The sequence below is a fragment of the Convolutriloba macropyga genome, chromosome 12, assembly GCF_964194025.1.
Source record: "Convolutriloba macropyga chromosome 12, txConMacr16.3, whole genome shotgun sequence".
In the NCBI taxonomy this organism is placed as follows: domain Eukaryota; kingdom Metazoa; phylum Xenacoelomorpha; order Acoela; family Convolutidae; genus Convolutriloba; species Convolutriloba macropyga.
This window is the reverse complement of record NC_134479.1, coordinates 45,517,155-45,541,352: the sequence shown is the minus strand read 5'-3', so window position 1 is coordinate 45,541,352 and position 24,198 is coordinate 45,517,155. Positions and strand designations below refer to the sequence as shown.

The following is a 24,198-nucleotide window of genomic DNA, read 5'->3' as shown; positions in this document are numbered from 1 at the left end:
ATGATTAGTCGTGGGTAAATTTTCCGTGCGTCTTTTAATAAACGTATTTTAACTTCTTGGAACAAAAGACATTTCGGAGCATTTTATAAGCGGTGAGTTTATGCTATTTCACCACTAAGTTAAGCGATGAATTTGTGTAATTTCATTGCATTCACTGCTGATCTCACACATTTTTACAATTTTTTCTAAGCGGCGAGTTTATGTAATTTCACCACTAAGTTAAGCGGTGAATTTATGTAATTTCGTCGCATTCACTGCTTATGTTAAATAATTTGGACAATTTTTTTTAAAGCGGTGAATTTATGTAATTTCACCGCTAAATTCAGCGGTGAAATCATGTAATTTCACTGCTACCAGGCGATAAAGGTTTTTTCACCGCATTCACCGCCTGATTTATGTAATTTCACCGCATTAACCGCTTCTCCTACAAATTTTTACGCATTCACCGCTTATCTCACATAATTTTGCGTTGAATAGCAGTGACACTTCGACCCGGGGACTTATTTTTTCGAACCCCTACGCTGTTCTCGATAAACGCCAGAAAATTTCAGTGACTTCAAGCAGAGTCACGTAACCTTTACTTAAATAGTAGATCAGTTTGTTCGATTCGTGAGTTTCTGTCAATTGTCGCTTCAATCCACCAGAATGCGGTTCAAATTAATAAAATTTGAGATAGTGACGTTTCCCGGTTGCAGCTTTCATGTTGACTACGATTTGTTGGGCAGTAATGGTTATTCCCCACGTGACGTTTTCTGATTTCATGCTTGAGGGTCGCTCCACTAATGTCATCGTTTATCTCTTCGAACACATGCAGATCAACCAATTAATAGTTGAACTATTAAAATTATACTTATAATAAATTGTTTCTAGCACTAATTCGGTACCTCCAAAATTACGCGTCTTTCCCATTATAGCCCCCAATGAAATTATAGCCCCCATTGTGGTATAATTACCATGATGGGGGGGGGGGCTATAGGTTGTCTGACCACTAATCTGGGAGGCTATCATGGGAAAGACCCAAAATTACTTGCACAAATACATTCACATAATTTGACTGTAGAGCAATATTGGGCAGATGACCCGATCTCAAGTGTCTCCCTCAGTTTAGCTTGATAATGAATCAAAGTGAAAAAAAGGACCATAATAGGTAACTTAAGTACCAATAAAATTGAAAAAAGAACGAATACTTTAATGGTTTTTAAGTGAACTATTCTGATCCGTTTTTTTTTCATTTTGATTTTTCGTCTGCTCAAAGGAAGGGCTCAATGTAATGACAGCTTTGATTGTCGTAGGAGATAAACAATTCGACATCTCTATATATAATAAGATTTGATCGCAACTTCCAAAAACGTGAAGCTATATACATACTGCACCCAGTACGTTGGGGGGGGGGGTCGAGACATAGTTGCAACATAACAATCGATGACAAGACCTATGATCGATTATCTATACGGTTGCTAAGCTCACATAAATAACTGCTGAAAACTAAGCTAAAAACTAACATATTGCTAAAAACTAAGCTCACAAAAATAATAGTTCAACTAGGGCATGCCTGACATAACACCCGATCACTTCAGTTACATCTGGGAGCATCCAAATCGTGCGCTAACTGCAATACAAAAAACCAGTAAAATATCACAGTTTTCCGGCGTCAATAAAAATTAGTTCAGTTTTTTTTAACGTATCCGTATTAAACAGCCTCAAACTGTGCCAAAAGTCAAGGATGCTAACTCTAAGATACCTCACATGGTGTTACTACAAAAAATTTAAAATGAAACAAGATACTTTTTTGAGAACTTTGAATGGTCAAGCCAGGTCAAACTTTGTAGTCCGCAAAAGTCACTAGAAGCTAACTTGAAAAACTTTTTTCAGTAAATTGTTCTTTTGTGTAACCGTATTGAACAAACAATCAAAATGAAGAGACTCGGTAATGTGTTTTTACATAAAATGTTCCGACCCCGCTCTTTCAGAATTTTGGCTAAAATGTTGAAAAAATGAGGAAGAGATAGAAAACTTTAAAAAACAAATTCAGGTCCGAAAGAAATTGGTGTAAAAAATACCATTGATTTCTGCTGAAATCCTTCATTCAAGAAAATAATGCCCCATTAGGAGTCCAAAAAGACTAAGCGACAAAAAACAAACAAAAAATCAAATAACAGAAAAAAAACATTTACACCGAAAAATCAATGCCTGGATTTTTTTAAATAAAAAACTTCATGACGAAGACACCTTATCGTCAGAAAAAAACCTAAGCTAAACAATAATTTTTGTACTTAACTATAACGAGTATGGGACTAGTCATTAATGAAACTCGTTAACAACCAGACAAAAGGACCGAAAGGATATTTTTAAAGAAAATGCGTTTATTTTGGAAAAAAAAACGAATATTTTAATGGTTTTAAAGCGAACTATTCTTTTTTATTTTGTTTTTTTTCTGCTCATAGGACTCAAGGTAAAAACAGCTTTGATTGTCGTAGGAAATGAACAATTCGGCATTTCTATCTAATAAGTTTTGATCTCAGCTTCCAAAAATGTGAAGCTATGCATTCTGTTCCCAGTACTTTAGGGGGAGGGGGAGGGGGGTCGAGACATCGTTGCAACATAACAATTGATGACAAGTCCAATGTAGTCCAATGGACTTTGTAGCTCATAAGCATCTTGACCAAGGATGATGCCAATTTCGATCAAGTTGAAGCTTTTGTTGAATAGAACACTCAAGTGATTGAAACTTTGCCTCAGCTTGCTGTATTTTGTAGTTTGTGTTTCTCAGATACTTTGTTCCGTGTACGCCAGCTATGTTGAGCGCCACATCGGTGCCTTGGGCTCGTAAATTCTCTTGCATACTTTGATCGATGAATGAAACCGTTGATCCATTGTCGCGGAAACCACATGTGTTCAGCCTGTTGCCATCGCTCTGAATTGAGACAGGAGCTATCTGAAGAAAACTTGTAACTTCGTTACTCTGGTTGATTGTTGCTGCACTTACGTTGACTGCGTGATTGCCCTCGTCCATTTGGTTTTTTGACTGTCGCAACCGTTTGTGCTTCTTGATGCATCCATTGATAACGCACGCATTGATTTTACAGTCTTTGATTAACTGTCTTTTGCCTAGACGTTCGTAATATAAGCGTTGCTCCCCCACTGCTGCGTACCGATCATTCACTTTCATGTTCCTGGATAGTGGACAGTTCCAAATTTTATAAGTGAACCCAGCTAGCGGACAGTGATCCATTGGCATTTGCCTTGTTTCTTTCACAATCGAACAAGTACTAAAGTTCGATGTTTTTGAAATCGATTTATCTCTATTTGTGCCTCTTCGGTCCTCTTCTTTTCGCTCTCCCTTGAAAGTTGAAAACCCTTCTCGCGCGATTGCCATTCGAGATAGCCATTTTTCAAACATAATCAGATCAGGTCAATCTTCATCTTTATCATCAACATAGACCCACCACTTCTCTTTGAGAACTTGAGGTAGCTTATCTACTGCCATATACAGTGTCGAGCTTGATTTCAGATCTCCAATCTGTTTGTACACTTTGAGCAAAGTCACAATGTTAGAAACAATAATTGAGAAACTGATCAGACATGTTGAGTCGTGAGGCTTCACCTGATTTGCTTTGAGACGACTCTCCAGCTGTGCATCAATGATCACATGAGGCCTTCCAAACTTCCTCTCCAGAATGTTCCGTGCAGCACCATAGAACTGTCCAGATTAGACCACTCCAGAGGTTGTCCTTGCCTTGCCTGTCAGTAGAGTCTTTAGATGGCTCATCTTCTTTGAGTCTGGTATTGGGCGTTGATCCACTGTAGCATTGAACATACTAGACTACTATGCTTTGCTTATTGATTGTTGCTTGTTGATGCGCTTACGTTGACAGCGTGATTGCCCTCGCACATTTGTTTTCTGAGTGTAGCAGTTGTTTGTGCTGCTTGATGCACCCAATGACAACACACGCATTGATTTTACTATCTTTGATTACCTGTCATTTGCTTAGTTATCTGTAGCATAAGCGTTGCTTCCTCACTCCTGCGTACCGATCATTCACACTCATGTTCTTGAATAGTGGACGGTTCCAAAATTTATGAGTGCCATCAGTTAGTGGAAAGTGATCACTTTGCAATTGCCTGGCTTCTATCACATTCGAACAAGCACTAAAGTTCGATGTTTTTGAAAGCCGTTCGTCTCTACATGTGCATCCTCGGTCTCTTTTCTTCGCTCTCCCTTGAAAACTGAAAACACTTTGTGCACGAATGCCGTCCGAAATAGCCATTTTTTAAACATAATCAGATCAGTTCAAAACTCATCTTTATCATCAACATAGAACCACCACTTCTCTTTGAGAACTCGAGGTTGTTTATCTACGGTCAAATACGGTGTCGAGCTCGATTGCAGATCGCCAATCTGTTTGTATACTTTGAGCAAAGTCACAATGTTAGAAACAATAATTGAGAAACTGATAAGACATGTTGAGTTGTGAGGCTTCACCTGATTTGCTTTGAGACGACTCTCCAGTTGTGCATCAATGATCACATGAGGCCTTCCAAACTTCCTCTCCAGAATGCTCCGTGCAGCACCATAGAACTGTCCAGATGAGCCCACTCCAGAGGTTGTGCTTGCCTTGCCTGTCAGTAGTGTCCTTAGATGGCTCATCTTCTTTGGGTCTGGTATTGGGCGTTGATCCACTGTACCATTGAACATACTAGACTACTATGCATCGCTAATTGATTGTTGCTTGTTGCTGCGCTTACGTTGGCAGCGTAATTGCCCTCGCCCATTTGTTTTCTGAGTGTAGCAATTGTTTGTGCTGCTTGATGCACCCAATGATACCGCACGCATTGATTTTACAATCTTTGATTACCTGTCATTTGCTTAGTTATCCGTAACATAAGCGTTGCTTCCTCACTGCTGCGTACCGATCATTCACACTCATGTTCCTGAATAGTGGACAGTTCCATATTTAATGAGTGCCATCGGCTAGCGGACAGTGATCACTTTGCTTTTGCTTCGTTTCTTTCCTTTTGGAACTTGCACTGAAGTTCGACGTTTTCGAGAACCGTTTTTCTCTATTTGTGCTTCTTCGGTCTTCCTCTCTTCACTCTCTCCTGAAAGCTGAAAACCCTTCGTGCAGGAATGCTATCCTTGATAGCCATTTTTAAACATAATCAGGTCAGTTCAATATTTATCCTTATCATCAACATAGAACCACCACTTCTCTTTGAGAACTTGATGTAGTTTATCTACTGCCAGATACTGCGTCGAGCTTGGTTGCAGATCTCCAATCTGCTTGTAATCTTTGAGCACAGTCACAATGTAAGAAAGAATAATTGAGAAACTGATCAGATCTGTTGAGTCGTGAGGTTTCACCTCATTTGCTTTGCGAAGACTCTCCAGTTGTGAATCAATGATCACATGAGGCTTCCCAAACTTTCTCTCCAGAATGCTCCGTGCAGCACCATAGAACTGTCCAGAAAATCCCATTCCATAGATTGCTCACCTTGCCTTGCCTGTCAGTCGATGATCAATAATTTTTTCTGCGCATTGTACGTTGGCAAGCAAACGTTCTTGTTGCACAGCAAGAAGTGATTGGGAGTCAATGCTTCTAAGTCATTGACCTCTGAACTGACTGGAGTCAAAGGTCTTGCGCTCAAAGTCTGCTCATCAAAACACATCGTTGTTGAAAGAACGTCCTCTCTGACTCGTCTGTTCCCCAACACTGCATACATTGCTTTTTTGCAACTTCTCACCAACAATCGTTGCTATACTCCTCTGAAGTGAGTTGCTGCGGGTGTGTTGAAGTTCCATCTATTTTCTCTTTGAATTAGATGTTGCCCAATCCCTTCTTTGTTCCGTGCCGCAAAGTACTCAGCAAACTCTTGTTCAGCTCCAACAAAGTTTTTCCCGTTGTCACTGATGATTGTACTCGAATTTCCTCTCCGCGCAATAAACCTCCTTACTGCATTGAGACAATTAGCTGCGTCTAACTTGGTTACAACTTCTATATGCACCGCTCTCATAGTTAGACATGTGAAAAGATAATACCATCGCTTTTCATTTTTTCGACCACTCTTCACAATGAAAGGGCCAAAGTAGTCAACTGCAACATTTGTAAAGGCTGTTGAAGCTCATAACCGCTCTTCGTGTAGATCTGTCAACACCGGTGCTATCGTTTGTGCTCTGCCTTTTCTGCACGTAACACACTTGTTCTTGATTAATCAGAAGGCGTTTCGTATGCCTAGTATCCACATCCTCAGTTGAAAAATGTTTCTTGCAAGCTCAGTGACCACGTGTTGATTGTCTTTGTGCTCGTTTTGCATAAATAGCTCAACCACAATGATGTTTCCAATGTAGCAAAATTGAAAGCTTCGCATTGAAGTCCAATTGATTTTTACCTATTCTGCCTGTGGCTCTAATTACTCCTGCTTCATCTAGAAAGGATTTTGCGGTTTTTTGCAATTTTCTTTTCAGTTTTCAGAGATTTGATCTCTTTACCAAACTGTTCTCGCTTTAGTAACTTGAAGATGATTGCTTTTGCTTTTTCTCTTTCTTGGATGTTGACTACGAGTGTTGCTGGTTTGTAATTGGTCAATGCTCGCTGTTCGTATGCCACTGTATTCACTAGTCTGTTAAAGTTAATGGATTTTTCCCACTGAATAATCGCTTTCTTCCCTTAAGCCTTTTTCATGAAGACTAATAAGGGTATATTCTCCTCATCTGAGGCAAAGATTGGTTTCAGTTGCTCTAGTTATTCTATTTTTGGTCGCTTCAACCAGGCCGGCCCAGTGAGCCACTCGTTTCTCTTGAGTACCTCAAAGTTGATTGCTCTAGTGCCAATGTCCACTGGGTTGTTGATACAACTCACATGTTTCCACTGCGACACATCAGTTGTATCTGGTATCTCCGCCAATCGATTGGTTACAAACACTTGTTGCTTACTATGGGAACTGTGTATCCACTGCAATACCGTAGTTGAGTCTGACCAAAGACTGCAACTATTTATCATCGTTTCGTGTTCCTTGAATATCTGTTCCTTCAACCTCACTGCCATGACTGCCGCTTGCTATTCCAATCGATGTATTGAAAGATGATTCATGGGTGCCACTCTGCAATTTCCAATGCTAAATGCTAAGCTGAGCATTTTTTCGGTTGTGAACGTAGATAGGCTACTGCTAACATCAAGTCGATGCATCAGTAAACACAAGAAGTTCGGTTTTATCCCTTCTCTCTCTCTCTCTCTCTCTGATGAAGTACCTTCTATCGATGTTTGTTTGAGCCACTAGTGTCAATTGTTCTTTCCATTTCAGTTCTTTTGCGTCACCAGGCTCCACTTTGTTGTCCAGATGTTGTCCATTCTCAGTGCAAATGCTTTTCAGAAGTCGTCTCATTTGAACACTGAACGGAGCAAACAATTCAATCGGGTCGAATACTGAAGATATCAGTGACATAATCTTCTTCTCGGTTATAGGTGTTTCAACTTCTTTGTTGATGCCTCTGCACACTTGAAGATTATCATCAGTTACGATCCATTACAGTCCTAGCACTGAGGATCTCTCCGTTTTGGCTCCACTTCGACCTGTTTCGTTTTGCTGATTGACTTCAAGTCTTCTGGGATTGCTTCGATAACTGCATTGTTTTTGCTTATCCACTTCTTCAGTTCAAATCCATCTTTTGAGAGATAAGGCTGTGGTTGATTGAAAACTTCAATTGCTTCTTCAGGGGTTTCCACAGACTTGATGACATCGTGTATGTAGAAGTTGTTTGTATTGCATTTGCCGCAATCGGATACTGTTGTCCAGTTCCATTTACTTGAGAGCGTAGTTTGCACAAGTTGGAGAACTCATAGCTCCAAATACATGACGTTGATATTCATATATCTGAAGAGGATCATTAGTCTTTGGACGCCATAGAAACCTCAAGCAACTTCTAGCCTGTTCGGGACTTTCACTTGTAGAAACATCTGTTTGATGTCAGCTGTCAGGGCTATTGGTCCTTTACAAAATCTGAATATTGTTCCAATCAACCCATGTAGCAGATCAGGTACTTCTAGTAGCTTGTCATTGAGGCGTACTTCTTTGTACTTTGATGCAGCATTGCAGACACGTCTTAGTTTACAAGGCATTTTCGGGTTTAACAGTGGATGGTGTGGCAAATACCATTCTTTTCCGAAGGTGCCTTTCATTTCGGACTCGATCAAAATTTTTACGAGTCCATTTTCCATATCTCTATGTTTTGACTGTTGATACAAACTCTCCATGTTTGGGTCCCTTTGGAATCATCACGCCAGTCAGTAAAGCTGACCCAAGGCAGAGCTGTAGTTGTTTGGTAGGTTTGACTCTGGTTCACTTCGCAGCATTCCCACTTCGTACCGCTCGCCTGTAAACTTCCTCGTACTCTCCAGCATCCTTTGTGACTTCAGTTCTTTCTTTGACTGAATGACTGACGGCAATGATCTTGGCAACATAATTTTCTATGTCCCACCAAGTTTTGAGATTCTCAACCACTTTCACATCTTCTGTGAAGGCATAATGACAAAAATTTTGCCTTCTTTTGACAATCATGGGTCCACTGACTACCCATCCTAGCTCTGTTAGAACGGCGAAAGGTTCAGTTCGTATTTCTATCTTGTAGTCCAATGGACTTTGTAGCTCATAGGCATCTTGACCAAGTATGATGCCAACTTCGATCAAGTTGAAGCTTTCGTTGGTCAAAACACTGAAGTGATTGAATATTTGGTTCAGCTTGCTGTAGCTGTAGTTTGTGTTTCCCAGGGAGATTAGATTAACGGGTAAGCAAACGCTTCGATTGAATTCACCTTTGAATGTAGTCACTTTTTTGGGAGGAACCTTCTCGATCTTCAGGTACTTTGTTCCGTGTAGGCCAGCCATGTTGAGCGTCACATAGGGGCCTTGCGCTCGTAACTTCTCTTGCATATTTTGATCGATGAATGAAACCGTTGATCCATTGTCGCGGAAAGCACACGTGTTCAGCTTGTTGCTATCGCTCTGTATTGAGACAGGAACTATCTGAAAAAAGCTTGTAACTTCGTTACTCTGGTTGATTGTTGCTGCCTTCACGTTGACTGCGTGATTGCCTTCGTCCATTTGGTTTTCTGAATGTTGCAATCGTTTGTTTGTGCCTCTTGATAACGCACGCATTGACATTACAGTCTTTGATCAATTGTCTTTTCCTAGACATTTGTAACATAAGCGTTGCTTCCCCACAGCTGCGTACCGATCATTCACTTTCATGAACCTGAATAGTGGACAGTTTCAAATTTTATGAGTGCAACCAGCTAGCGGACAGTAATCCCCTGGCCTTTGCCTTGTTTCTTTTTTGAACTAGCGCTAAATTTCTATGTTTTTGAAAAACGTTTGTCTCTATTTGTGCCTCTTCGATCTTCTTCTCTTCGCTCTCCCTTGAGAGCTGAAAACCCTTCTCGCGCGATTGCCATCCGAGATATCCATTTTTCAAACACAATCAGATCAGGTCAATCTTCAACTTTATCATCAACATAGAACCACCACTTCTCTTTGAGAAATGGAGGTTGTTTATCTACGGTCATATACGGTGTCGAGCTCGATTGCAGATCTCCAATTTGTTTGTAGTCTTTTAGCACAGTCACAATGTTCCAAACAATAATTGAGAGACTGATGAGTCGTGTTGAGTCATGAGGTTTCATCTGATTTTCTTTGCGAAGACTCTCCAGTTGTGCATCAATGATCACATGAGGCCTTCCAAACCTCCTCTCCAGAAGGCTCCGTGCAGCACCATAGAATTGTCCAGATTAGCCCCTTCCAGAGGTTGTCCTTGCTTTTCCTGTCAGTAGAGTCTTTAGATGGCTCATCTTCTTTGAGTCTGGTATTGGGCGTTGATCCACTGTAGCGTTGAACATACTAGACTACTATGCTTTGCTTATTGATTGTTGCTTGTTGCTGCGCGTACGTTCACTGCGTGATTGCCCTCGCCCATTTGGTTTTCTGAGTGTAGCAATCGTATGTGCTTCTTGATGCATCCAAGGATACCGCACGCATTGAGTATACAATCTTTGATTACCTGTAGTTTGCCTAGTTATCCGTAACATAAACATTGCTTCCTCACTGCTGCCTACCGATCATTCACTTCTCATGTTTCTGAATAGTGGACAGTTCCAAATTTTATAAGTTCCACCAGCTACCGGAAAGTGACCATTTGGTATTTGCCTTGTGTTTTTCACAATCGAACTAGCACTTAAGTTCGATGATTTTGAAAACCGTTTATCTCTATTTGCGCCTCTTTGGTCCTCTTGTCTTCGCTCTCCCTTGAAAGCTGAAAACCCTTCTCGCGCGATGGCCATTGGAGATAGCCAGTTTTCAAACATAATCAGATCAGGTCAATCTTCATCTTTATCATCAACATAGAACCACCACTTGACTGACGACAAAGATTTTGCAAGAGAAAATTTCTATGTCCCACCAAGTTTGGATGTTCTCATCCACATTTACATCTTTTGTGAAGGCAAAATGACAAAAATTTTGCCTTCTTTTGACCGTCATTGGTCCACTTACTACTCATCTCAGCTCTGTTAGAACGGCGAAAGGTTCAGTTCGTGTTTCTATCTTGTAGTCCAATGGGCTTTGTAGCTCATAAGCATCTTGACCAAGGATGATGCCAAATTCGATCAAGTTGAAGCTTTTATTGGGTAGAACACTGAAGTGATTGAAACGTTGCCTCAGCTTGCTGTAGTTGTAGTTTGTGTTTCCCAGGGAGATTGACGGTTGTGCAAACGCTTCGCTTCAATTCGCCTTTGAATGTAGTCCCTTTTTTTGAGAGGAACCTTCTCGGTCGTCAGATACTTTGTTCCGTGTACACCAGCTATGTTCAGCGTCACATATGGGCCTTGGGCTCATAACTTCTCTTGCATATTTTGATCGATGAATGAAACCGTTGATCCATTGTCACGGAAAGCACATGTGTTGAGCCTGTTGCCATCGCTCTGTATTGAGACAGGAACGATCTGAAGAAAGCTTGTAACTTCGTTACTCTGGTTGATTGTTGCTGCACTCACGTTGACAGCGTGATTGCCTTCGTCCATTTGGTTTTCTGAGTGTCGCAATTGTTTTTGTTTCTTGAAGCATCCATTGATAACAAAAGCACTGACTTTACAGTCTTTGATTAACAGTCTTTTGCCTAGACATTCGTAACATAAGCGTTGCTTCCCCAATGCTGCGTACCGATCATTCACTTTCACGTTTCTGAATAGTGGAGAGATTCAGATTTTATGAGTGACACAAGCTAGCAGACAGTGATCCTTTGGCATTTGACTTGTTTCTTTCACAATAGAAATAGCACTAAAGTTCGATGTTTTTGAAATCCATTTATTTCTATTTGTGCCTCTTCGGTCCTCTTCTTTTTGCTCTCCCTTGAAAGTTGAAAACCCTTCTCGCGCGATTGCCATCCAAGATAACCATTTTTCAAACACAATCAGATCAGGTCAATTATCATCTTTATCATCAACATAGAATCACCACTTCTCTTTGAAAACTTGAGGTTGTTTATCTACGGCCATATACGGTGTCGAGCTCGATTGCAAATCTTCAATCTGTTTGGACTCTTTGAGCACAGTCATAATGTTATAAACAATAATTGAGAAACTGATCAGACCTGTTGGGTCGTGAGGTTTCATCTGATTTGCTTTGCGAAGACTCTCCAGTTGTGCAACAATGATCACATGAGGGCTTCCAAACTTCCTCTCCAGAATGCTCCGTGCAGCACCATAGAACTGTCCAGAATAGCCCATTGCAGAGATTGCTGACCTCGGCTTGCCTGTCAGTAGATTCTTCAGATGGCTCATCTTCGTTGAGTCTGCTATTGGCCGTTGGTCCACTGTAGCATTGAACATACTAGACCTCTCCGCTGCGGTTATTGATTGTTGATTGCTGCTGCGCGTACGTTGACTGCGTGATTGCCCTCGCTCATTTGATTTTTTGAGTGTAGCAATCTTTTGTGCTTCTTGATGCATTCAATGATACCGCACGCATTGAGATTACAGTCTTTGATTAACTGTCGTTTTCCTAGACATTTGTAACATAAGCGTTGCTTCCCCACTGCTGCGTACCGATCATTCACTTTCATGTTCCTGAATAATGGACAGTTTCAAATTTTATGAGTGCCACCAGCTAGCGGACAGTAATCCCCTGGCATTTGCCATGTTTCTTTTTTGAACTAGCAATAAATTTCGATGTATTTGAGAACCGTTTATCTCTATTTGTGCCTCTTCGGTCTTCTTCTCTTGACTCTCCCTTGAAAGCTGAAAACCCCTTCATCCAAGAATGCCATCCGAGATGGCCATTTTTCAAACATAATCAGATAAGTTCAATCTTCGTCTTTATCATCAACATAGAACCACCACATCTCTTTGAGATTTCAGGTAGTTTATCTACTCATATACAGTGTCGAGCTCGATTGCAGATCTCCAAACTGCTTGTAATCTTTGAGCACAGTCACAATGTTTGAATAATAAGTGAGAAACTGATCGGACTTGTTGCGTCGGGAAGTTTTACCTCATTTGCTTTGCGAAGACTCCAGTTGTGCATCAATGATCACATGATGCCTTCCAAGCTTCTTCCTCGGAACGCTCCGTGCAGCACCATAGAACTCTCCAGAATAGCCCATTCCAGAGATTGCTGACCTTGCCTTGCCTGTCAGTAGAGTCTTTAGATGGCCCATCTTCTTTGAGTTTGATATTGGGCGTTAATCCACTGTAGCAATGAACATACTAGACTGCTTCGGCCACTCGAGAGGGTTTCGTCGAAGTTGTTCACCTTCAGCTTTGGTAGGCTACTGCTACCTGCGTACCCACTCTTTATCTTTGTAGACCAGCTCTGGGGGAAACTTCCAGTCTTCAACACTTGAGGATCGGTCTCGTGAACTACGATATCGTAAGAAGTGACTATGCCTGTTCCCATTAGGGTTAATTCGAAGCGAGTTGTTGATCGATCTGATGTTAGAAGGTTGTAGATTCTACTGACCCGGTCTGAGACATCTCTGTTCTTTGGGTTTGAGTTGGAAGGTGACTTGTCTCGAGCGGTAGTTGCTCGGGAACGAACATCATTATTCTCCAAGTCTGTTCTCTTCACTTTGCGCTCTAGCTCAAGCTCTTCCTTCAGTAGTTGATGCTTGGTTTCCAGTTTCTTCATTTGCATTTCCAGCTCTAGCCTTCTGCACTCAAACCGTGCCTGTTCTAGTCGCCTCTTGGTTTCGAAAACGATATCGAACTTCTTCATTCTTTCCTCGCGCTATTGCTTTGGTGAAGATGTTTCCGAAACATTCTCCGTATCCTGGCCGCTTGCTGTTGCTCCATTTTGCATTGTTTGATCAACTAGGTTGTCCGTTGGGTTGCTATTGTTGCTCTCGCTTTCGTTCATTGCTTGAGTTGTGCTGCTTTGCTCTGCATTCCTTGCTGGTGGCGTGCCTTTGCTTAATTATGCAAGCCTATGATAGTCCAAGTTTGCCATGCACTTCTTTGACTCTTTCAGATGTTCTTCAACGAAACTTGTTGGGTGGAATGCAAGCTTGATTAGACGCTACAGTTGCTTGGGTTTTTCTTCTTCTGGGAGGTGAACTGTCTGTTGACAGGGGACTCTTAGTTTTTGGGTCAATCTGAATCTTAATTATTTTGTAGCCAAGCCATCGTTTAGAGTTATCTTCTTATACTAAGTCTTGGAACTTCTTGTCGTACCTGTGAGCTGTTGATTGAGGCTCCTCTCTGCTGGTTGTGTTTGAATTGCCTGGTTGCTATTTGTTTGCTTTGCTGTTTTCTTTTCAGCAGGGTTCGCAATTTATTTTCTTTATTGAGTTGCACACTTCTGTTCGCCTCACTGGCCTGTTGCTGTTGATTTGTTTGATTCTCTTTGAAGGGTGCCTTCTGCAATCTTTTCATTAGATTAGACAGCAGTTTGCCTTCCACTTTCCAGGTCGGCGGACCAAAAAAAACGTCTGCTCTCCTATCAAAGTCAAGGAAAACTTTACACCACCCCGTTCGTTACAGCGGTTTCAAATCTGTCCGGAAATAGTGTTTTTGCAGTTAACTTTTGTGAACTGTATTATCCGCTATACTGTAGATTACCGTTGCATAACTTGTTACTCAATTCTTCTTGATAACTAATTGCTCAGCTTAGCTGTATAACAAACTCGTTTCTCTCACAATAATAAAATAATTCAATTTTAAATTATCAAATTTTGATCGAGTTTTGGTTAATGACTCAACCTATAATTCGAAATTGCAAAATCCCAGATGTATAGTTTTAGATAACTGTCTTAGGAACTGACTCGGGCAATATGTTTCTATAATCAATGTCTCAATATTTTCGGAGACTTCTGCGCGATAATCAAAGTTAACAAATGTAATAATTTTTGCACCTTGTGCTTTTCAGTACACTCAATAACGCAACTAGTGATCTATGCTAGGCTTCGTTAAAGCCAGTAAGAGAAAATGACTTTATACTTTGCACAAAGTTTCTCTTACTTAGGAACTTCGTTCCTCAGAAAGAAAGTTTTGAGAATATCAAAGTTAATTCTCTTTTCACAAGTCAAAGTTAAGTTAAAACTGTACAATCACTAATATGATCTACAGAAACAAGACATGATAACAAGTAATTTACCGCTCAAGAAAGAGTGCTTGAAAACGCACTGTATGTCAGTTTAGTGTAACCAAATTTACGAATTTCAACTGATTTTTGTTAATTTTTCAAGCTCTATTTTTACTGCCGTACATATCAAAATTGCATCTCTGATTGGTTGTAGATCACTATGTCGTAAAAATATCTGAATACACTGAGTTTGGGGTTCGGGATACCCTATACGGTGCCCCGCATTAACTGAATTGGTATCAAAATTGTAAAATTCATCGAATATGACTTATCAAGTTGGGTGTCTCTTGCTCCGTTTGATCTAAAATAGTGTGATTGTGAAGACTTGAAAACGTGGCAATAATAGCGTAGTTCGAGTTTGAATTTGAGTTTAACTTCATGTATGACGATTGTGTACTAATATTAGTTACTAAATATGAATGTTGAACAAAGTGAACAAATCCGTATGGCTTCGATAGAATGTAGCAATAAATTTTGCTCGTCATGCTATTCTAGCTTTAATGCTTGAAATGGCCTTGAAGCGCTATTCAATTTGGTTATTGAGTTAGTAAGCTCAACCGCCACATTGGTTCACGACCAATTGTAAGGACTGTGTGAACTTGGAATCTTTGAAAGATTTGGTCAAGTTTTGTCAATTTGAAAAAAATACCATTATACAAAGTGTTGAATATTTCTCTATAATCAATTTCAAAAAAGGTATTCGCGTATTATGAAGTGTTTTAAATGTTTTTTGTATGTTTTTGGTCAATTGTTTAAGTTCGCTTTTCTCTACCGTGCTATATCAGTATTGTTATTATTTTATTGATATTTTTGCCCCTGCCAGTCCCAAGCTCAGAATGAGAAAGGAGGCGAGAAAAACCACAAAAAAATAATACTCGCAAACTCTCAAAAGTAAATTTCTAACCTTGCTAGAGAGTTTTTCAACAGTTTTCAGTCCATTTCATGTTCAAGTGAATTTCTTGTTATTAATCTTTTTTTGGTCTTAATTGGGCATGGTGCCGTTGTAAACTTGACAAGATTTTGTACGGTTTTCTTTCCGAGCCGTATTAAGGCCTTACTAATTCTTCTATATTTTGTCAACTTGTGTAGTAAATGCTAAGTGTACCGTCTTTTTCAATGCATTAGCCAATTTTAAATCCATAATAGCTACCCTAATTCATGAATGTTGAACGAGTTAGAAAGACAAAAAAAACACAAAAAGTCGCACTGTTGACCATTTTTTTTTTACATTTTCTGGACAAAAGCTTCAAAAGTGGCGAAACGGTCAAATAAGCTTTGATTTTTTTGCGAGAGTTCTGCTGATATGCAATTCAACATTAAAAAATAATTCAATGAATATGACGCTGTTGTTTTCACAGCAATTACCTTGTCTCATTTTACCCTATTTTCAGCGTTGAATCTTCATCCGAAAAATCTAACAAAGTCACCGGCCTTGAAATGCTATGAAGTCCTGGAAAAATTTTCCTACGTAAAAATTATCTAGAGTTAATGTACTGGTCGTGACAGAACAATGCTGTGAACTAAAAAGAAGTTTATAGAGAAGTTTGAATGCTATCAGGGTTTATTAACAGTCTAAAACGCTGCGAGAAAAAGTGTTGGATCTATTCTGTTTCGGCTCCCCAGTGGTTTATGCCCCCCATTACTTTTTATGTGTTGTTACATAACACGTTACTACCTAAAAGATAACACATGCGTTTGGGGGCGTAAAAGATGCATGCGCTCCAATCTGGGGGTAGGGGGCTTCTTACGTTTTGAAACCGACAAAAACCGACAATTCTTACGTTTAAATACCGACGGAAACCGATCAAAACGGCGGAAAAAATAACGTAAGGGGTTTGACAGGTTTTGGTGAAGTAAAACCGACGAAAACCGACGATTTCTTATGTTTGAATCCGACGAAATTCTTAACACGGGGGGGGGGGGGGGGGGAGGCAGACTAGATGCAAAATGTCTACGGGATATAACACAGCGCACAATTTGAAACAGTTGACCTCACTCATGTTACTGCGTTCCACTATCGCCAGAGGAAACTAATGACAGTAGACATATCCCTGCGAGCAGTCCGGATCTCATTTGGATTTGTGAACACCATAATTGTTCTCATTCTGGTGAAACCGTTTCAGAAGTCAATTGCAGCGTTTATGTTGACAGCTGCGAAACTTTGTAGAATTCGTGGTGATGAAGAAACATAAAAATAAACAGAAAAGTGAATAAACCAAAAATTTCCCTACCCGATCTCAAAAAAAAATCTGTATAATGAAAGATTTGCCGCAAATGATGTTAACACGCCTAACAAAAATTTACCTTTACAAACGTACAAATTTCGCGGTGCCTATAGCTTCTCACAAGAATTGGCCTGAGATCTCACGATTTTCTGAGGACGATAAGTCAAGTGATATATTCAGTATATATTCAAAAACGTAGGTCAAAAGAGACAACAGGACCAAAAGAATCGATTCAAACTTCGCTTAAGAGAAATATACAATTCACAACTGAAAACAAATACTAAAATTGCGGGGCAACTTAATTATTGTCGTAACATTACGAGCAATCTACCGGTACCAAATTTTTTGAGTATTTTACTCGTTTTTTTACCAAATTTCACTTTTCTATCTTAATGCATTATGCGTGTGAAACATACTATCAAATTTTGTGCACAAAAAAGCGGTTGTTTATATGGAAATTCTTGTCATTGTTTTCACTTTTAAACTACAAGTTGAAAAATGAAAACTGCTTTTCAGCGCATAACATGTTTGACGGAAGCGCGTTCCGCGAAAAATTTTAATCCTCATTTTAGAAATCATAAAACATTAAGTCGTAAAATTGAGCGGCAAAAGGAATAAAATGATAAAGATTTTGTGAAATGCTCTTGCAGCCGAAAGTAAGTAATTTTCTCATTTATTTGATCCCATTTCTTATTTTAAGGCTCTTAATGGCTTCGTGAAACCATTTTCACAAAATTTAAGTGTTCTCCGCATTTAACGGAAGTTGGTGCACGAAAGCGCCAGCCACATTCTTTGGAAATAGTTTTAGTTCGGTACCGGTAGATGCTCGTATGAACAGAAATCCGTTTCCCATTATTGTGCCCAGTGGCCCATTATTGTGCCCCGCAAAAAAATGTGAGATAGTCGAGCGACCAAAACTAAGCACGCACGCATTGCAAAAATCACCTATTTAATTAAATATTGAGCTGTAAGAGATACTTCCTTCTAACCAAATAAAATGTAAGGCTTATTGTAAAAAAAAACTGAACAAATTTTTCAAATTCTAGTTTCCTGAAGATATGAATTAAAAAATTCACCGCTTTCTAAGGAACGGACAACTGAACGGGACCATAAAATTTCACTAGCATCTATCAAATTATCGACTACTTTATTAAATTATGTACAAAATAAGGAATTTGTTTGGTTTTGATGTCTTTTTTTGTTAACCTTTCGAGCAATTTAGACAAAGTAGTATATTAACTCAAATCATGAGAAAAGCTTGAAGGTGAGACCGTTTTCGAATCAGGTACTTCGTCCTGAAACAAAACAAAACAATTTTTAATTCAATTTTTCAAAAAGTTTTAAAGTTGCAAAAAACTTTTGAAAATGGAAAATCTCCAAAACCATAAATCCGCAGTGTTCAGATTTTCACGCAAACATTGTGACTCTAAGTTTGATTTAGAAAAGCATCCATTCAAGGCCAAAATTGATGGTGATGTATCATACTTGATAATACCTTATAAAAACGTTTGCTAGTTTTAAACTATTACCCAAAAACGTTTCTTTAAAAAATTATGATCACATGCTGTATACACACTTAGAAGTGATTTGGATTAATTTTTTCAAACAAAACTTAAAACTATCAAGAGTTGTTATAAGTGTAAAAGAAATAGCCAACCTCGGCTAAGGAATTCTTCTAAGAGCAAGTTTCAGAAAGCAGGAAGACATTTTCGTTTAGCGTAAGTTTTTTGCGAGCACAAAATGAATTTTATAATTGTCGTTCAATTTCAACTTCAGTGAACAATACATGTTGAAATAGAAACAAGTTTTTACATTAAAAGAGCACTGATTTTTAATTTAAAAAAAGAAATTAGCGAGAAGACCAATAATCCTTACAAAAATGTAGTTTTGTAGTTTTGCAAAGCTCCGATGATCAACATAGTTCAGAATTTGTAATTATAGATGGTGAATGTGTATTTATCCATAAAAATTTGCCGCTTTTGGCACCTTTCAAGCAAATAAGGGTCTAATTAGAAAAGAGAAAAAGAAGAGATGGAAATTGATAGAAATTTTTGCCGAATGAGTTCTGAAGTCAAAAAGTGATCTAATTTGGTGTGCAGATTCAGTATGAATCTAAAATGGAATTTTAAACAACTTCAAATGAGGAGATTATATGCCTCATACTGATGTGATCTAATAAACTTTTTTAACATAAAACACTATGACTTAATGGCCGGGTTTTATAGGTTTATCCCGCTTCTTTCATTTTCGCTAACTTGACCTTCACCATTCAATGTTTTGCGTAATTCATTGAATGAGTTGAGTTGAAATCCATTTTGTAGAAACAAAAAGCTAGGTACGCCAAATATTATAGATGAAAGTCATAATCGATGTAAAACGAATAACCTGATCGAAAGGTAAAAGAATTTAAAAAAATGCGTAACATGACAGGCCCTGACCTACAGTCCAAAGCGTTCAATTAACTATTGAACGGAAAAAAACCAATTTTGTAACAACATCTCACATTGACAGGCCAAATCATATAACGTTAACTGCAAGAAAAACAAAAAAAATCTAAAATAACTCTTTAAAAACTCTTCTTTCAAGTAGTAATGTTGTCAAAATTGTCAGAAAAATATAAGTTTGAAATTTATCGGCTCAAGGTTAACAAAAGTACATAACCATATACTTGAATATTCAATTCCAACACACAACACAACAGAAATCATCAAAGATTTTAACAAATCCTGTAGATGAAAAATGGACGGCAATAAGTGAAAGCATTGTTCAAAAATTCTCTAGAACAGCGTTTGATTCAAAAACTGAAGATGAACTTTTAGTTTCGTTTTATTAGAAAACCAATGAGATTGTGGTGAGATCAAAAAATGACAATGTATTCGCGATGCTACTGCGTAGTTTATTTGACAAGTGGAAATGCGATTCGAATCCAAAAAACTTATTTCTTTTTCAATTAAGACTACTTGTGCTAAATTTGACGAATCAAGAAACAATAAAATCGAATTGCACAACTTATCTCGAAGAAGCGAAAAAAGGACTGAAACGCAATTAATTACGAAGTTATGGGAAATGAGAAGCTAAATGAACTAATTGAGACTTTACAATTATTCCAGGATCACATATCCTCTTCAACAGGAAAAGAATAACTGCAAGTCCGTGCTAAAATAAGAGCAACATGGAAAACATTTAAATAACAATATTTAGTTGTTATCATCACTAAAAACAATTCTCGTTATTAAATTAAGTAATAATTAGTATTAGAAATGATGAAATTTTGAATAGTTTTTTATCATTCAAGTAATGTTTTGAAATTCTGTTTTTGGCATCCCAATTTTGTTGACCTCTTTCGTACTCATTGTCCAAAGAGCTTTCATTTATGTCCGCGAAATATCGAATTCTTGAATCTGATGACGATACAGAAGCCATCATAAATTCGGTAGATATAGATAGTCCTGTGATGACCTGCTCAACCTGAACTTTTTGTACAATTGATTGTTGAGAACTTCGTAGTTGTGGCTTGGGTGCAGTCAAAAATTGGATTCATCTGATTCTAGCGCGGGTTGAGGTTTTGGGAGGAGAATGATTCGCGAATGTTTTCGTGATTGTGTTAGTGTTCGCCCCGCATAAATTAATCCTGATACGTAGCCGTCTCTAGTTTCTAATTATCTCTAGTTTCCAAAGTGACCGACCCATTGTATTCTACATTGTATTATGCTGGCAATGCTTCTAGATCTAAATAGTGCTTCAGGATATTGGAATATGTTAAGTTTGGACGTTTTCGCAACGTACCGATACTGCATATGGACGTATTTGGTCATCTTCCAAACCGCTCTTCAATTGGGCTAACTGCTTTAAATATTTGTCTGTCCTAAAGACAGACACCTAATACAGCTTTCTTTATGTAACTTCGGCCAGTATTTTTGGGAAAAATGGGCAAAATTTTGTTTCAAATTTTTCCTCACGAGATAAATCAATCGCAACAATATCAATTTTTTCTCCTTACGAGCCTGTCGTATTTTGTGTAGTTGAGATTGGGGTCAAATGAAGTGTTACACAAGACAAAGAGCCTGTTTGACATTTTGTGAGTTTTGGCATCTGTTTTGCTAAAATGCAGTTGTAATAGTTTTTATGGCTGTACTGAGCACAATGAACTTTGTAAATCAAATTTCTATTTGAAGCATCTATATTTGGAAGTTGGTGTTTACATATTTGAATTATGAATAGCAGTTGAAAAAAAAAGATTGCAATCGAGTCGCAAATGCGCGAAGATGTTTCTACCGGAACGTCATTGTCAAAATTTTTATTAACGCCTGTTTTCTGTTTTGTATACGGAAAAAAACTAACCGACAGGTCCCATTTTGGCGCCCGGAATATGATCAAAGTGAAAATCAACGAATATAATTCTATCAATTCAAACTGTCACTCCACTATTGTAAGATAAATTTGAACGACAATCTTCCATGCTTTATAAGAGCGCTCCATGATTAGTAATACCAATAAATGATTTTGCGAAACTATTTTACGTGAATTATTCAACAGACCCAACTACCGCCAATAATTTTATTTATACCATAACGTTCTTTGATATGTTTAAGGAAGCGCGATGCGAATGCTATATTTTTCCAAACTTCTAAATTTCGCTGTTATAATGCAGCAATAACGCCAACCAATGCAGCAATAGAATTTCTAGTTTTGTTTGCTATTAATTTTAATGTGTTCAAAAAGAATATCGCATTCAGAATTCCAAAAAAGAGAATTACTCTTTCTTGTTTTATGCCGGATCTAGAGTTATAATTAGAGCAACTTTAGAATTGAGGGGCGAAATTCCTATTTTAGCAAAACCCAACTCAAGCCATTCAATCTCGGAGATCATTTTGCTTCGACTATTCAAAAAAGTGACATTTGGACAAAGTAATTGATAAAACAAAGATTATCTGCATCCAGATTCGCACATATTTGACAGAATAATTTCATACGATTCTGAATTGAATCTCGACTTAAAACAATTGCCTAATCGAAAAGCAGAGAATGTTTTTCATTCCTACTAAAATGTAGTCTGTAGCTTTCTGAAGCTCACAAGCAAGTCCTCGACACCATAGAATACAGTGTTTAATCACTATGTGCCTGTCGTGTAACCACTAATTTAAAAAGTTACAATAACGTAACGTATCAGGATGTAAATTTAACTATCTGTATGTGTCCTGCAAACACAATGTAGTGAAGTCTGCTGTACAGGACGAGTCAATTTTATACACATTTTGTGTGAGTGAGTTTAATGAACCATCATTATTTGGCAGTTCGTTTTTGATTTTGTTGATAGATTTGTTTAGAATATTTTTGAGTTAAAAGATAATTTTACAGATTGATCACCTTTGACTTTAATGACTATAGGAAATTGAAGGCTTGTTTTTGAACTACTTTATTATTTCTAATTTCACTCTTAATTGGTACTCCTCTCCTTTTTGTTGGGTAGATGTGAAATGTATGTGAAGTTTTTAACAAACGATAAAACTTTTTGACTGAACAATGCGAGTTACAAGGTCTCTGAAACCTTTGTGAACTTGTCCTTTTAATTGATATATAATAACTTTGTTCTTCAAGCACATTCACAGAAGTTTTTTGGATCGAGATTCTTAAAGGACTGAGAATTTGTTACCTTAGCAGAGGTTTATGGTCGTTCCTGACTACAAGTTTGTCTACAAGGTTGGATACTCTATTGTTGAGACTAATTGACGACTGTTTTTTCCGCCGTTTGTATTGGTGTATTTGAAGGAGTTCGTTACTCTTTTCTAATCGCGTCGCCAATTCCAAGTTAAAATTTGTCTGCTGCAAATAGGCGTTTGGCCAAGCCTTCGTTCATTATGGTGAATACGTTCCACGAATCTACCATCACCACAGTTTTTATATTGTCGGATTTCTTCAATGCCTTTATAGTTTTTGAATCAATCGAGATTGTGTTTGCACAATTGTCATCTGACGCTTGACGTTTTGTAAATGGAATCATATTGCGGACATTTTTGAACATCAATTGCAGTTTTGTTATCATTTGCCTCAACATGTTTGATCTCTTTAATCACTCGTTATTGCTATGGCCAAATTTTTGGCTTTCTCCACACTTTTCAGCAAATTTTTTGATTTCCACAAATGAGACAACGTTTGCTTGCGCTGGATATAATTTTCAATTCAAATTTCCTTTCATTGTCAAATTTTGGCAACTTTGAGGTGATAATCGATGGTCAAAACTCATATTGATAAATTTTCGTGTAATCACTGCGCGGGCTGCGAGCAATAAACTTTTCATTTGATCCGTGCTATTGCCGTTTGTTAGTTGCTGGTTGTGTAGTCGACATTGTACTTTTGCTGCAATCCCACTTCCTAACTGAAATTTAATTCCAACGCACTTTGTGTTTCCACGGCTACATGAAGCAGAAAAGTTAGAAGTCGAACATCTAGCATGTTCTAAACAAAAACAGCTCGATTCATAGTCTTCCTTCTCTCCAAGATCAGAATTTTTGGCTGGTTGTTTAAAGGTAACAAAAAATTTTGCTACAATTCACCCTCTTTATTATTTGCTCATAAGAAATGGGTAGTGATCGAAAGTAATTTTTCTTTCTTTTGTAAATGCGTTTTCCCTGGCATCCCACAGTTCTTTGGCTATCAATTCATGAACATTTCTACAAAGCTTTTCATTATTGAAATTGCGGCATGCTTTCACAACGAGGCAGAATAATCAAGGAGAATGCCTGCTGTGCTCAAACTTTACATCGCTTATCGCAGGAAAACATGCCTGCTTGTGTTTCAGCCTTTGCACATATATTCAAAACCACATATTGCTGAGCAGTCCGGAAATGGCGTTCACGTTCTGTATAGGGCATTTGCTTTTACTTTTTCCTTTTTCGTGCAAGTATTCGTCCATGATGGTTCAAAGTATTCGTCAATCAGTCCATGGTGGTTCAAAAAGTTTGTCCATTGAGATTCCCTCAATAGCCAAAATAGCCCGTTTCAAATAAATTTTCCAGATTATTGACCTTAATGTAGTTTCCGCGGTAGGCTTCTCCCACATTAGTTGTAATCCGATAGTCGAGTAATCAAAAACGCGCTCTGCTGGCTGCACCATGCGGAGAACTCAGACTGTTATTGTTGTTGTCTTGGGTGGACAAATAGCATTAGTAGCTTGACTCCTCCGTCAGAATTTTGGTTTTACCGATTCACGCAACGTTAGGTCCCGTTGGACATCTGAATTTGTCGAGAAAGCAATTGAAACTTTTTTGGTACGTTTTTGTGGGACCCTCTTATATTTTTGCCATTAACGTTTTTAGCAGAAGACAAATAAATGCAATAGACCAACTTCATT

The 24,198-nt window shown here is 38.4% G+C and overlaps 1 long non-coding RNA gene across 1 annotated transcript; it reads left to right on the top strand.

The window, feature by feature from the left end:
* The first annotated feature begins 728 nt into the window (after window positions 1-728).
* On the top strand, window positions 729-16,910 carry LOC142350264 (uncharacterized). The gene is made up of 3 exons (XR_012760870.1): window positions 729-829; window positions 1,546-1,600; window positions 16,609-16,910. It is a non-coding gene; the product is annotated as an uncharacterized LOC142350264 (long non-coding RNA).
* The last annotated feature ends 7,288 nt before the right edge of the window (window positions 16,911-24,198 follow it).